Here is a 13,527-nt window from a genome sequence, read left to right as displayed (position 1 = left end):
CATTCTGCCTACCAAAGACTGCAGTAAGGCTCAGCGCACATTTATCCTGTGCTCTACACTGAGCACTTACACCGGGGTTTCCATGTGAATCTCTGAAATACGTGATTAAGACATAACCCCCGACAGAAGATTCCCTGTAATGAGTCAGATGGAGGCATTGTGGACGACGTCTGGCCTTTGATCTGGCGGTGTCCATCTTTTTAGGCATGCATAAAAACGGGGTTGTACACAGTTTTGTGCACTTCTGAAAAGAAGGACACCGCTGAACAGAGGCCGGACGGAGTAACTTTGCTGCCTCATTATAGTGAATGGATCCGTCGGGGGTTTCATCTGAATCACGTCACTCGGAGGTTTAGATGGAAACATCGATGTAAGGGCTTAGAGTAGAGCATAGGATAAACGTGATCAAAAATGTTACGTACACAAAATGTTCCCAACTAAAGCTTCAAATCAATTCACAAAAAAAGTAAGTCCCCACTCAGGTCTGTCATCTGTTAACAGAAATATAGTGGGCTTCCACGTTACTGGTAGTACAAAGGTCCTTGAAAATCTAAATGGCTCCTCGCCCCCCAAAAGAAATTCAGCAAATTCTCTGCTCCCAAATCCAAATGTGCCCCTCCCTTCTGAGCCCCAGTGTACTTAAATCACAGTTAGCATCCACGTTTGGCATTTCTGTAGCGATGAGAGCCCGCCTAATTTACAGGTGCGTGTCTCCAGAAGCACAAGCTAAGAATAACGAACTAGGCACTACAACGTCAGTTTACAATTTTCACTCAGCAGCATCCACTGCTGCTTGTTTCTGGAAAACACCCATGGAGTCAAAATCGGCACTACACCTGTAGATAAGTTCCAAAATGGGGTCACGTGAGGGGGTATTTGGCTCTTCTAGCACTTAGGGGCTCTGTATATGACGTATGCAACCTATTCTAGGAAAATCTGCGCTCCAGGAGACAAATAGCGTTCCGTCCCTCCCTAGTCTCGCCATATGGCTAAGCAGTACTGTACAGACACATATGGGGTGTTTCTACATTCAGTAGAAATTGTAGGACAAATTTTGGTGCCATTTTTGCCCGTTTTCCCTTGTGAAAATGTAAAATCTGTGGCTAAAGCAACATTTTGATAGTAAAAATGCAATTATTCTTTCTTCACTGCCCAATGCTATAAAATTCTGTGAGGCACATGTGGTCTCAATATGATCACTGCACTCCTAAATGAATTTATTGGGGTTGTAAAATTATGCCATTTATGGAGGGTTCCTGGTGTTCTAGCACCTCAGGGTCTCTGCCAACGTGACATGGCACCCTCAAGCCATTCCAGCAATATCTGAACTCCAATATGGCGCTTCTCTTCTGAGAGTTGCACTATACCTCAAAAGTAGTTTTCGACCACATTTTGGGTATCGGTGTATTCAGGAGAAATTGAACAACAAATTTTGGTGGTCCATTTTCTCCTGCTATCCTTGTAAAATTGAAAATAAATTTGGGGCTAAAAAAACATTTTTGTGAAAAAAAGTGATTTTTTTTATTTTCACGGCTCTACGTTATAAACTTCTGTGACGCACCTGGGGGTTCAAGGTGCTCACCACACATCTAGATACACTCCTTGATACACTCCTTCAGAGGTTTAGTTTGCAAAATGAGGTCATTTGTGGGGGTTTTCCACTGTTTAGTCACATCAGGAGCTCTACAAATGCAACATGACACTCGCAGACCATTCCATCAGAGTCTGCGTTCCAAAACTTTACTTCCTTTCTGAGCCCTGTCATGTGCCCAAACAGTAGTTTTACCCCACATATGAGGTATGTGCATACTCAAGAGAAATTGCACAAGAAACTGTGGGTTCCATTTTCTCCTGTTACCCTTGTGAAAATTCAAAATTTGGGGGTTTCTGCTGTTTTAGCACATCAGTGGCTCTCCAAACGCGACATGGCGTCCGCTAATTATTCTAGCGTTCCAAAAGTCAAATGGCGCTCCTTCCCTTCCAAGCCTTGCTGTACGTCCAAACAGTAGTTTTCCTCCACATATTGGGTATCAGCGTACTCAGGAAAAAATGCACAACAAAATGTATGGAGCAATTTCTCATATTACCCTTTGGTAAAATTTGGGGCTAAAAAACGTTATAAAGTTCTGTGAAGCACCTGGGGATTAAAGGTGCTCACCATACCTATAGATTAGTTCCCTGATGGGTGTAGTTTCCAGAATGGTGTCACTTGAGGGGGGTTTCTGCTGTTTAGGCACATCAGGGGCTCTTCAAACGTGACATGGCATCCGCTAATTATTCCAGCAAATTTTGTATTAAAAAAGTCACATGGCGCTCCTTCCCTTCTTCCACGGGTGGAACGCAGACGTCAGCCGGAAATGACGCAGAGGCTGCGGTCAGAAATCCCATATGCGCTCCACTTACTAGTAGTGGTGGAACGCAAATACCAACCGGATGTGATACTCAGGTCACAGGGACCAGGAGAGGGGAGACAAGCACTCAGAAGTCTATTAGAAGATAAGGAACGTATGTGACTCAAGCATTTTACCAACAAGGGGAACCCATGGAATGTACAGAGAATTAAGTGTCAGTTGTTATCAGATTAAATTAAAATAATAGCTAGGCAAATAGATACTGAATCAATGGCACACTATAAGAAAATGGTAATTCATCTCCCAAAATAATAAACTTTCAAGGGTTGAGTATATAATCATTAATATACTATAGCGTGTCATTGAATTCTATTATGGGACTAGACACCAAAAACAAAGGAGACAAAACAAATATCACAAGACATAATTAAACAAAGTGCTCAATGAGACAAACATGATTCATATCGCTATCAGGATATGTCCTGACACAGCAGTGCTACATCCTGCGCCCATTGCACAGTCCTCCATATAACAGAAGCAGCACTGCCTGAATTCACAACTTCATATGGTTAGCTAGGGAGGTGATGAGCTAAACGATACCCCATCTTTGAGCTGATTATTTTTCCATTTAGAAATCCATGTAGTAGCTCTAATAACACTCCTGAAAAACCACTTGTGCCCCCTTAAAGCTAAGCACAGCCAATCACAGAAAGGCTGAAAATAATGTGTAATTAGCAGGTGTGCAAGAACACAGAACATGCAATGACATACAAAACATAACCAATCATAGCTTCAATGCCTTCATCTTGCAGGAACTGCTGACACACTCCAGCCACATGAGGTCTAGCATTGTCTTGCATTAGGAGGAACCCAGGGCCAACCGCACTAGCATATGGTCTCACAAGGGGTCTGAGGATCTCATCTCGGTACCTAATGGCAGTCAGACAACCTCTGGCGAGCACATGGAGGGCTGTGCGGCCCTCCAAAGAAATGCAACCCCACACCATTACTGACCCACTGCCAAACTGGTCATGCTGAAGGATATTGCAGGCAGCAGATCACTCTCCACGGCGTCTCCAGACTCTGTCACATCTGTCACATGTGCTCAGTATGAACCTGCTTTCATCTGTGAAGAGCACAGGGCGCCAGTAGCGACTTTGCCAATCCTGGTGTTCTGTGGCATTTCTTCTGGAGGGCCACACAGCCCTCCATGTGCTCGCCAGAGGTAGCCTGACTGCCATTAGGTACCGAGATGAGATCCTCAGACCCCTTGTGAGACCATATGCTGGTGCGGTTGGCCCTGGGTTCCTCCTAATGCAGGACAATGCCAGACCTCATGTGGCTGGAGTGTGTCAGCAGTTCCTGCAAGATGAAGGCATTGAAGCTATGGACTGGCCCGCCCGTTCCCCAGACCTGAATCCGATTGAGCACATGATGTCTCGCTCCATCCACCAACGTCACGTTGCACCACAGACTGTCCAGGAGTTGGCGGATGCTTTAGTCCAGGTCTGGGAGGAGATCCCACTGGAGACCATCCGCAACCTCATCAGGATCATGCCCAGGCATTGTAGGGAGGTCATATAGGCACGTGGAGGCCACACACAACATTGAGCCTCATTTTGACTTGTTTTAAGGACATTACTGCTGGATAAGCCTGTAGTGTGTTTTTCCACTTTAATTTTGGGGGTGACTCCAAATCCAGGCCTCCATTGGTTAATAAATTTGATTTCCATTGATGATTTTTGTATGATTTTGTTGTCAGCACATTCAACTTTGTATAGAACAAAGTATTCAATAAGAATATTTCATTTATTCAGATCTAGGATGTGTTATTTGAGTGTTCCCTTTATTTTTTTGAGCAGTGTATATATATATATATATATATATGTATACAGTATATCTATAATATAATCGGCCAAGCGTCCCTCTGTCTGAAGCCTCTATAGACTGCGCATGTGTGACGCGCAGTCTGGTTCCGGACAGAAGAACGCTTGGAGCCGTTACAGGTAAGAGGAGTGTATGGCCCCGGAGATCGCAGTATGCGTAGACACTGAAGGCATACCGCGATCTCCGGCACCATACTTACATACTTACCTGACCGGGAGGATCTTTGCCGTGGCGCCTCTCTTCTGGCCGGAGACCGGGGGGCGGAGTGAATGCGTCAGAATCGGCGCATGCGCATAGCGCTATCCAGCGCCATTTTACTGAAGACACATTTACAGTGTGTCTTCAGCAAAATGGGGCCGGACACCGCGGTGCTCTGGCGCCGCACTCCTCCTCTGGCCTCCGGCAGAAGAGGACACAGCAGCGCTGGAGCACAGGGAAGAAAGGTGAGTATAAGTGTTTATTTTTTTTGCATGTGTGCAGAGGATACCATGCATACCAGGATTAGGGGGATGAAGGGTACCATGCATAACAGGATTGAGGGATGAGGGGTACCATGCATACCAGGATTGGGGGATGAGGGGTACCATGCATACCAGGATTAGGGGAATGAGGGGACCATGCATACCAGAATTGGGGGATGAGGGGTACCATGCATACCAGGATTGGGGGATGAGGAGTACCATGCATACCAGGATTGGGGGATGAGGGGCACCATGCATACCAGGATTGGAGGTGAGGGGACCATGCATACCAGGATTGAGGGATGAGGGGGCCATGTATACCAGAATTGGGGGTGAGGGGACCACACAAACCAGGATTGGGGTATGAGGGGTGCCATGCATAGTTGGATTGGGGATGAGGGGACCATGCATACCAGGATTGGGGGTGAGGGGACCATGCGTACCAGGATTAGGGGGTGAGGGTACCACGCATACCAGGATTGGGGGATGAGGGGTACCATGCATACCAGTAATTGGGGGTTGAGGGGGCCACACATACTAGGATTGGGGGATGAGGGGGCCACACATACCAGGACTGGGAAATGATGGGTACCATACATAACAGGATTGAGAAATCAAGGGGCACACATACCAGGATTGGGGGGTGAGGGCACCATGCATACCAGGATTGAGGGATGAGGGGACCATGCATACCAGGAATGGGGGATGAGGGGACCATGCATACCAGGATTGAGGGATGAGGGGTACCATGCATACTAGGATTGAGGGATGAGGGGGCCACGCATACCAGGATTGGGGGATGAGGGGTACCATACATACCAGGATTGGAGGATAAGGGGTACCATGCATACCAGGATTGGGGGAAGAGGGGTGCCATGCATACCAGGATTGAGGGGTGAGGGGTACCATGCATACCAGGATTGAGGGGTGAGGGGTACCATGCATAACAGGATTGGGGGATGAGGGGTACCTTGCATAACAGGATTGGGGAATTAGGGGTACCATGCATACCAGGATAGGGATATGGGGGCCATGCATACCAGGATTCGGATGAGGGGCCATGCATACCAGGATAGGGATGAGGGGTACCATGCATACCAGGATGAGGGATGAGGGGTGCCATGCATACCAGGATTGGGAATGAGGGGTGCCATGCATACCAGGATTGGGGGTGAGGGGTGCCATGCATATAGGATTGGGGGTGAGGGGTGCCATGCATACCAGGATTGGAGGTGAGGTGTGCCATGCATACCAGGATTGGGGATGAGGGGTGCCATGCATACCAGGATTGGGGGTGAGGGGTGGCATGCATACAGGATTGGGGTTGAGGGGTGCCTTTCATACCAGGATTGGAGGTGAGGGGTGTCATGCATACCAGGATTGGAGGTGAGGGGTGCCATGCATACCAGGATAGGGATGTGGCGTGCCATGCATACCAGGATAGGGATGAGGGGTGCCATGCATACCAGGATTAGTGTTGAGAGGTGCCATGCATACCAGGATTGGGGGTGAGGGGTGCCATGCATACCAGGATTGGAGGTGAGGGGTGCCATGCATACCAGGATAGGGATGAGGGGTGCCATGCATACCAGGATTTGGGGTGAGGGGTGCCATGCGTACCAGGATTGAGAGTGAGGGGTGTCATGCGTACCAGGATTGGGGGTGAGGGGTGCCATGCATACCAGGATAGGAATGAGGGCAGCACATAACAGGATGGGGTAACAGGATTGGGGAGCACAAATACCAGAATGGGAGACCATATACCAATAAAATGCTCACCACCCGGGCGTAGAACGGGCTCAATAGCTAGTATATATATATATATGTATATGTACATCCCTTTTCCACAGCCTCTGTTCGGTCCTCAGCTCCTGCTGAGGGCTGTCGGCACTCTCTCTCTCTCTCCCGCGCACCTTCTAACCCTAGCCTGGGTCTATGGCTGCCGGACTCTGCTTAGTGCTTAGTCTCTGTCCTCGGATCCGCGGACCTTCTAACCCTGGCTCAGGTCTCTGGCTGCCAGACTCTCTGGTACTCACATGGACCCTTGATGTCTTGTGTACTGGCCTCTTCTCTGAGTGCATTTACACCATCACTGGTCCTTACTTATGGGCTTACGGCCCCCACTGCCTCGACCTGTCCTCGGTCCCGACCTGTCAAGAGCAGGTCCTCACTCATGGGCTTACGGCCCCCACTGCCTCGACTCCTTCTTTGTGGGGACACCCCCGTCTTCACACAAGCTCCATTTCTCTGGAGCTCTTCTCTGACACCTTGTCCTGGGCATGGCCGCCCGGACACAGCCCCTTGACTTCCTGTCTCCTGTCTCTAAGCTCACTGCCTCTGCTCCTCCCTGCTACGCTCTTCCCCCTGGCCAGCTCTGCCATGCTGCTGTAACTAGGCAACTACTGCACTGTACAATACAGGGAGAACACATAAAGCATCAACATTACATTAGACATTACACTCACATGGAGACAACTACTGCTGCACCGTGGGAATAATAACAGGGAAAAGTCCTTCTTAAAGGGGTGGTGGCGTATTTCCCCCTTACAGCTACATAGGGGCAGTTGATGAGGAGTGGGGGCGCCATACTGTTACAAACTTAGGGTGCCAACCTTCGCTGTCAGGAACGGAATTGTGAAGGGCAAAACTAGTCCACAACTCCCCTAATTTCTGCTCTTTTTTATATCACTGTTTTGATGTGCAAATGTGTGTGTATGTATGTCTTTTAGTGATGAGCGAGCGTGCTTGGATAACTTGTTATCCCTGCATGCTCGAGTGTTCTCGGAGTATCTTGTCGTGCTCAGATAATATGTTCGAATCCCTGCTCAGTAATTGACAAACCGCTGTATCTCATATTCTTAGACTCTCTTGTAACAGAGGTAGTGCCATTGGATTGGAGAATGGCCAATGTGGTGCCGATATTTAAGAAAGGTAAGAAGGTGGATCCAGGTAACTATTGTCCTATAAGTCTGACATCGGTAGTGTGCAAACTTTTTGAGGGCATCATAAGAGATGATCAGCAGAGTTATATCACAGAGAATAATATAATAAATGATAATCAGCACAGATTCATGAAGAATAAGTCGGGTCTAACCAACATGTAGGGGTTCTATGAGGAGATAAGTGCAAATCTGAATGTTGGTAATGTGGCTGATGTGATTTATCTGGACTTTGCAAAGGTATTTGATACTGTATCACATAGCAGCCTTATACTGAAGCTACAGAAGCAAGGACTTGGTGGAACTATATGCAGATGGGTAGGGGATTGGCTAAATGATAGGAAACAAAGAGTCATCATAAATGGTACGTTCCTTAAATGGGACATAGTAAGCAGTGGGGTGCCGCAGGGATCTGTGCTGGGACCGATTCTTTTCAATTTCTTTATTAATGACCTTAGGGATGGGATTGAGAGTAAAGTGTCAGTTTCTGCTGACGACACCAAAATATGATTAAGACTTATGACGCTCCCCCTGGGCCGTGGGGTACTCGGTGCCAGGCCCGTCGTTGTTAGGGGAGATTTCACAGTGGCGGTGACCCGGTCCGTGACCCAGGGCGGTCATTAAAAAGGGGATTATTTACAGGGGATTTCATAGTTTTAAATATATAGTTTGTGATGCCACCTGTGGTTTGCGGCTATATGGAGCCGCCGCTGCTGTGCAGAACCTCTGGAGCTGATGTTGGTGCAGCAGGGTTGGTTCAGCTCTCCACAGGCAGAGCTTAACTCCAGGGCAGTGTAGAGATGTTGTAGATATTATAGGTGATGCTGGGCGTTGTAGTGCAGGGGTGATGGCGCAGATAATAATCACAGAGACGGTGGGGTGCAGTCCTCAGGGTCTTTACTCACGGTTGTTGCAGTCCCAGTTACAGGTACCAGTGTAACTTCCCTCGTCATGCTGCGCTTACTCAGGGAGGGGTTCAGTCAACCCTCAGATATCTCCGGAGTACTTTGCGGGACCCCCTTCTGTGTGTTCTCTCTCTCTGGCCGTCTCCCTGCACCTCATACCTAGTGTCCCATCTGGTACCCGCGGGCTTTGTCGGGCGACGTCTGTTCCGTCCCCTGGGTCCTCTATGGCTACCTTCTTGGTGAGACTGATATGGACTGTTGGCTGCAGGACTTGAAATACTGCGGCCTCCGGTTTCTAGTTGAGACATAAAGTCATCCGCTAGTTGAGGGACCAGTCCCCATTGTGTGGCCTGACCCCTCCACCTCCTGGTAGATTCGGGTGTACGGGTGACCTCCAGCACTGCCCGTACCCCTGGGGTCCCTTCGTCGTTCCAGGAGCCCTTCCTGCTCCTCTCCTTCTCCTTCAGTCTTGGGCCTCTCCTCAGGCCCTCCCCCTGAGCAGAGCTCCTTCAGAGCTCCTGCTCCCAACTCCTTTCACTGTAGACTGACCGACTGACCTGAACTCACAAGATATTACCCTCTTTTATATCGCTTCCTTTCATGAGCTCCCCTAATCTACTTTCTTCACCCACACCCTCTACATAGTTCCACCCTTCAGCTAGGGACCAGGGACTGTGCTCTCCCTTAGGAGCAATCTCGCCCTGCCCCCACTGAAGTGGAATGTGTTGGATGCAGGTGTTAGGGTCCCGACCTGTACTCCTTCCTTACCTGAGAGTGAGATACCACACCTCTGGGTGAGATGCAGTACCTCTGTGGCGACCGAACCCTCAGGGGCGCCACATACCCCCCTGGTAAAACACAGCACGTCCGCGGGCTGGAACAGAGTAAAACACAGGGTATTTTACAGACATGCAATTTTTAGATGCATCACATAGAAGATCATAAACATAACATTTCTTCCCTTTATGGGAGGCACTTTTTCTTGAACGTTACTGGTTACGTTTTTATCAAAACATTATAAGACTTTTTAAAGAACATCTTTCTTTACACTTATAAAACATTTTTCTCATAAAACATTTTTCAACAGGTTACAGCACGATCTGCAACCTGGTGTCCATTCTCCTTAACAAGGTGCTATTCAGTGAACATGAGGGACCAGCCCGAAAACCCTCAACATAGGCCCTGGCATGGCTGCAGGGCATAGATGATCCAGGTGTTGGACCACGTCTTCGGCCACGCCATACGGGTTTTTGTTCTGAGGTCAGCTTTGTATGTATAAAACCAAGAAAAAAATTTCTTGGTGCACGTGTTCGCCAGACAAGAATTCAAATGTCTCCGAGAGCGAAGGGCCGTGGGGCTCAATGGGGACCATGTCCTGAGCAAACTGTTACGCTCACGCCCGGACTGACTGGCGTGAGCGTGATTAGTGATCCCACTGGACCATGAACCGAGGAGAGCCAGGGAGGAACCGAGCAGAGGGACCAGGTGCTACTCCAGGTCAGACCCCGGTCACAGCTGTTGACCCACACCGGGGAATGCAGGAACAGGCAGGTTAGCTGGTATGCAGACAGGTGGGCACTGGCAGGCACGGCTGGCATGAAGGCAGGTGGGTACTAGCAGGCACGGCTGGTATGAAGGCAGGTGGGTACTGGCAGGCACGGCTGGTATGAAGACTGACAGGCAGATACTGGCAGGTATGAACGCAGGCTGGATAGGGACCAGTACAGACTGGGATACGGGAACAGAGCCGCAGGTGCGGTGGACTAGCAGAGCAAAACCGCAGGAGCGGTGAACAAGCAGAGTGGAGCAAAACTGCAGGTGCGGTGAACAAGCAGAGCGGAGCAAAACAACAGGTGCGGTGAACAAGCAGAGTGGAGCAAAACCGCAGGTGCGGTGAACAAGCAGAGTGGAGCAAAACCGCAGGTGCGGTAAACAAGCAGAGTGGAGCGGAACCGCAGGTGCGGTAAACAAGCAGAGCAGAGCAGAACCGCCAGTGCGGTAAACAAGCAGAGCAGAGCGGAACCGCCGGAGTGGTGAACAAGCAGAGCAGAGCGGAACTGCAGGTGCGGTAAACAAGCAGAGCAGAGCGGAACCGCTGGAGCAGTGAACAAGCAGAGCAGAACAGAGTAGAAGGTGAAGGCATACAAGACAGGACTCTGTTCACATGGAACAGACTGGAAGATACAGGAAGATAGCTAAAACACAGGAGGTAAATACGGAGGCAGGGAAACAGAACGAGCAGAACCAGATACACACAAGGTACTTACAATGAAGTAGCGAGTGTACACAAAATTCAGAAACAGAAGTACAGAAACAACGAGTTGGAATTAGGTGCAGGTTCAGACACTGCAGGAAAAGGGAAGGTTCGGACATAGAGACAAACAGGTAACGGGCTAGGACACAGTTCAGACAGGAACTGAACCAGGAACAAGATACAGGAACAAGCCTGGGAACTCAGCCCCCAGGGTGGCGGAAACAGACTAGAAGTCACAGATACTGATACAGAAACAGGCCTGGGTACTCAGCTACCAGGGTGGCGGAAACAGACAAAATACAAGACAGGACCTGGCAACTCAGTTGCAAGGAACAAACTGAGTGAAAATGTTGCTCAGGCCCCTCCTACTGGGTGGAGGGGGTTTAAGTATCCAGTGACTCACAGCAATAGGCTGGGGACGGATTAGGACTGCGCACACAGTAGCTATAAAAAACAAGCAGAAACCCGCGCCGACGCCCTAAGTAATCAGATTAGAGACATGGACACAGCAGGTACTGGAGCTAAGTGTGCAGCCCGGACTGACAGGTAAGATTGCGGTCTTGCATGGTGGGAGGTGGTGCACCATGCAAGCACGCCACCAGGGATGTTACAAAGCTCATTAGTCATCTTAGTATTATAATCAATGAGAAGCTGCATTAAAGTGACTGAACACCTACTGCAAGCCTCTTCCCATCCTGATATGAAATTACTATCTTCTACAACAAAAGCAGGGATAGTTCGGACACGCAGTCCTCTTGGTATTAATTTACATGCAAGATATTTCTGTAGAAAGGCCCGGTTCCACCAAAGCCTTGTTCGTTTGTTAAGTAATTGTTGAAATACATTTACTTGTTTGTCCCAATTATGATCACCTGCCTGAAAATCATCCGTGTCATTAACTCCAAATGCTTGGTTAATATGGTTTAGCCAACCTTTTTCTTTAGCTCTATAGTCCATCTCTGTAGAGGGATAAATACCTGTGTGAACCACAGTAATAGAAATGATTAAGACATACCACAGAACAGTCTGTATAATCTCACAAGAGGTATACCACCACTATGGGAATACTCATGGACAAATATTAGGGGGGCATCGCAAAAACACTAGGGAAAGGAAAAGAGAGAAGTAGCGACATAAAGCCCATGAACATTTGTTGATGTAAAAAGATATATACAGTACAGACCAAAAGTTTGGACACACCTTCTCATTTAAAGATTTTTCTGTATTTTCATGACTTTAAAAATTGTACATTTACACTGAAGGCATCATAGTCATGAAAATACAGAAAAATCTTTAAATGAGAAGGTGTGTCCAAACTTTTGGTCTGTACTGTACCTTTATTAAACATATCTTATTTAAGAAACAGTTCAATCGCATAAGGAGTATTTGACACCAATGGCCATGTACACAGAAGAACGGACGTACCAAACATCCAGCCCTTTTAGCATATCAATACAATCGATGATTAGATTTGCATGCTCCAATCTATACTACCACTCAAGTGTTCCAACCAATCTAGGACAGTTTGTAGACCATATATGATAAAGTATGTTATAAATAGAGTATATAGCTACCTTAAATGCAGGGAGCCAGGAGCGTACCAATGGCTGGATGGTGTACATCCACCCCAACGCGCGTTTCAGTGAACCTTCGTCAGGGGGCATATGGCAATGTCTGTGTCATCCATACAAAATATGTAGGATATTAAAATCTGATCTTGACATTACGATATTGCAAAATGATCTGGATAAGATGACTGAATGAGCAAACACTTGGCAGATGAGGTTTAATGTAGATAAATGGAGTGTAATGCACCTAGGACGGAGTAATCCTATTGCTGTATATACATTAAATGGGAGTTTACTTGGGACTACAGAACAGAAGGACTTGGGTATTCTGGTTACAAGTAAGCTGGGCAGCAGTACTCAATGTCAAGCAGCTGCCGCAAAAGCAAACAAGATTTTAGGATGTATAAAAAGAGAAATAAAATCCTGCGATCCCAATGTACTGTTACCCCTTTATAAATCACTGGTGAGGCCACATCTGGAATATGGGATCCAGTTTTGGGCTCCACATTTTAAAAAGGATATACAGATGTTAGAGTCAGTTCAAATGCGAGGCAACTAGATTATTATAAGGGATCGAAGGCCTCTCATATGATGATGAGAGGTTGAAAAAGTTGAGTCTGTTTAGCTTGGAAAAAAGACGCCTCAGAGGGGATCTCATTTACATGTATAAATATATGTGTGGTCAGTACAAAGGACTAGCACATGACTTATTCCTTCCAAAGACCATACTAAGGACCAGGGGGCACTCATTACGGTTTGAAGAAAGGTGATTCCAGCACCCTAACAGGAAAGGGTTTTTTATAGTCAGAGCAGTCAGACTGTGGAATGCCCTACCACAAGAGGTAGTAATGGCAGACACTAAAACAGCTTTCAAAAAAAGGCTGGACGATTTCCTCTATACACATAACATTGTGGGCTACAGTTAAATTAGACAAAATGTTACACCTATAGTAGTACATTTAGTACGATAATAGTAATTACATAACTAGTTTCATATTTAGGTTTGATCCAGAGTTCTAGGACTGATTACCTTTTCTCGTGGTCAAGAAGGAATTTTTCCCTGCAAATTGGCTGAATGTGTCCTGAGATTTTTGCCTTCTTCTGGATCAACAGATTTAGGCATAGGTATTTTAGTAATACCATTATTAAAATCACAAGAGTA

This window comes from Phyllobates terribilis, unplaced genomic scaffold, assembly GCF_046119375.1.
Source record: "Phyllobates terribilis strain yellow unplaced genomic scaffold, ASM4611937v1 Scaffold_5__5_contigs__length_657084704, whole genome shotgun sequence".
Classification (NCBI taxonomy): domain Eukaryota; kingdom Metazoa; phylum Chordata; class Amphibia; order Anura; family Dendrobatidae; genus Phyllobates; species Phyllobates terribilis.
Note: the sequence above shows the minus strand (reverse complement) of the source record.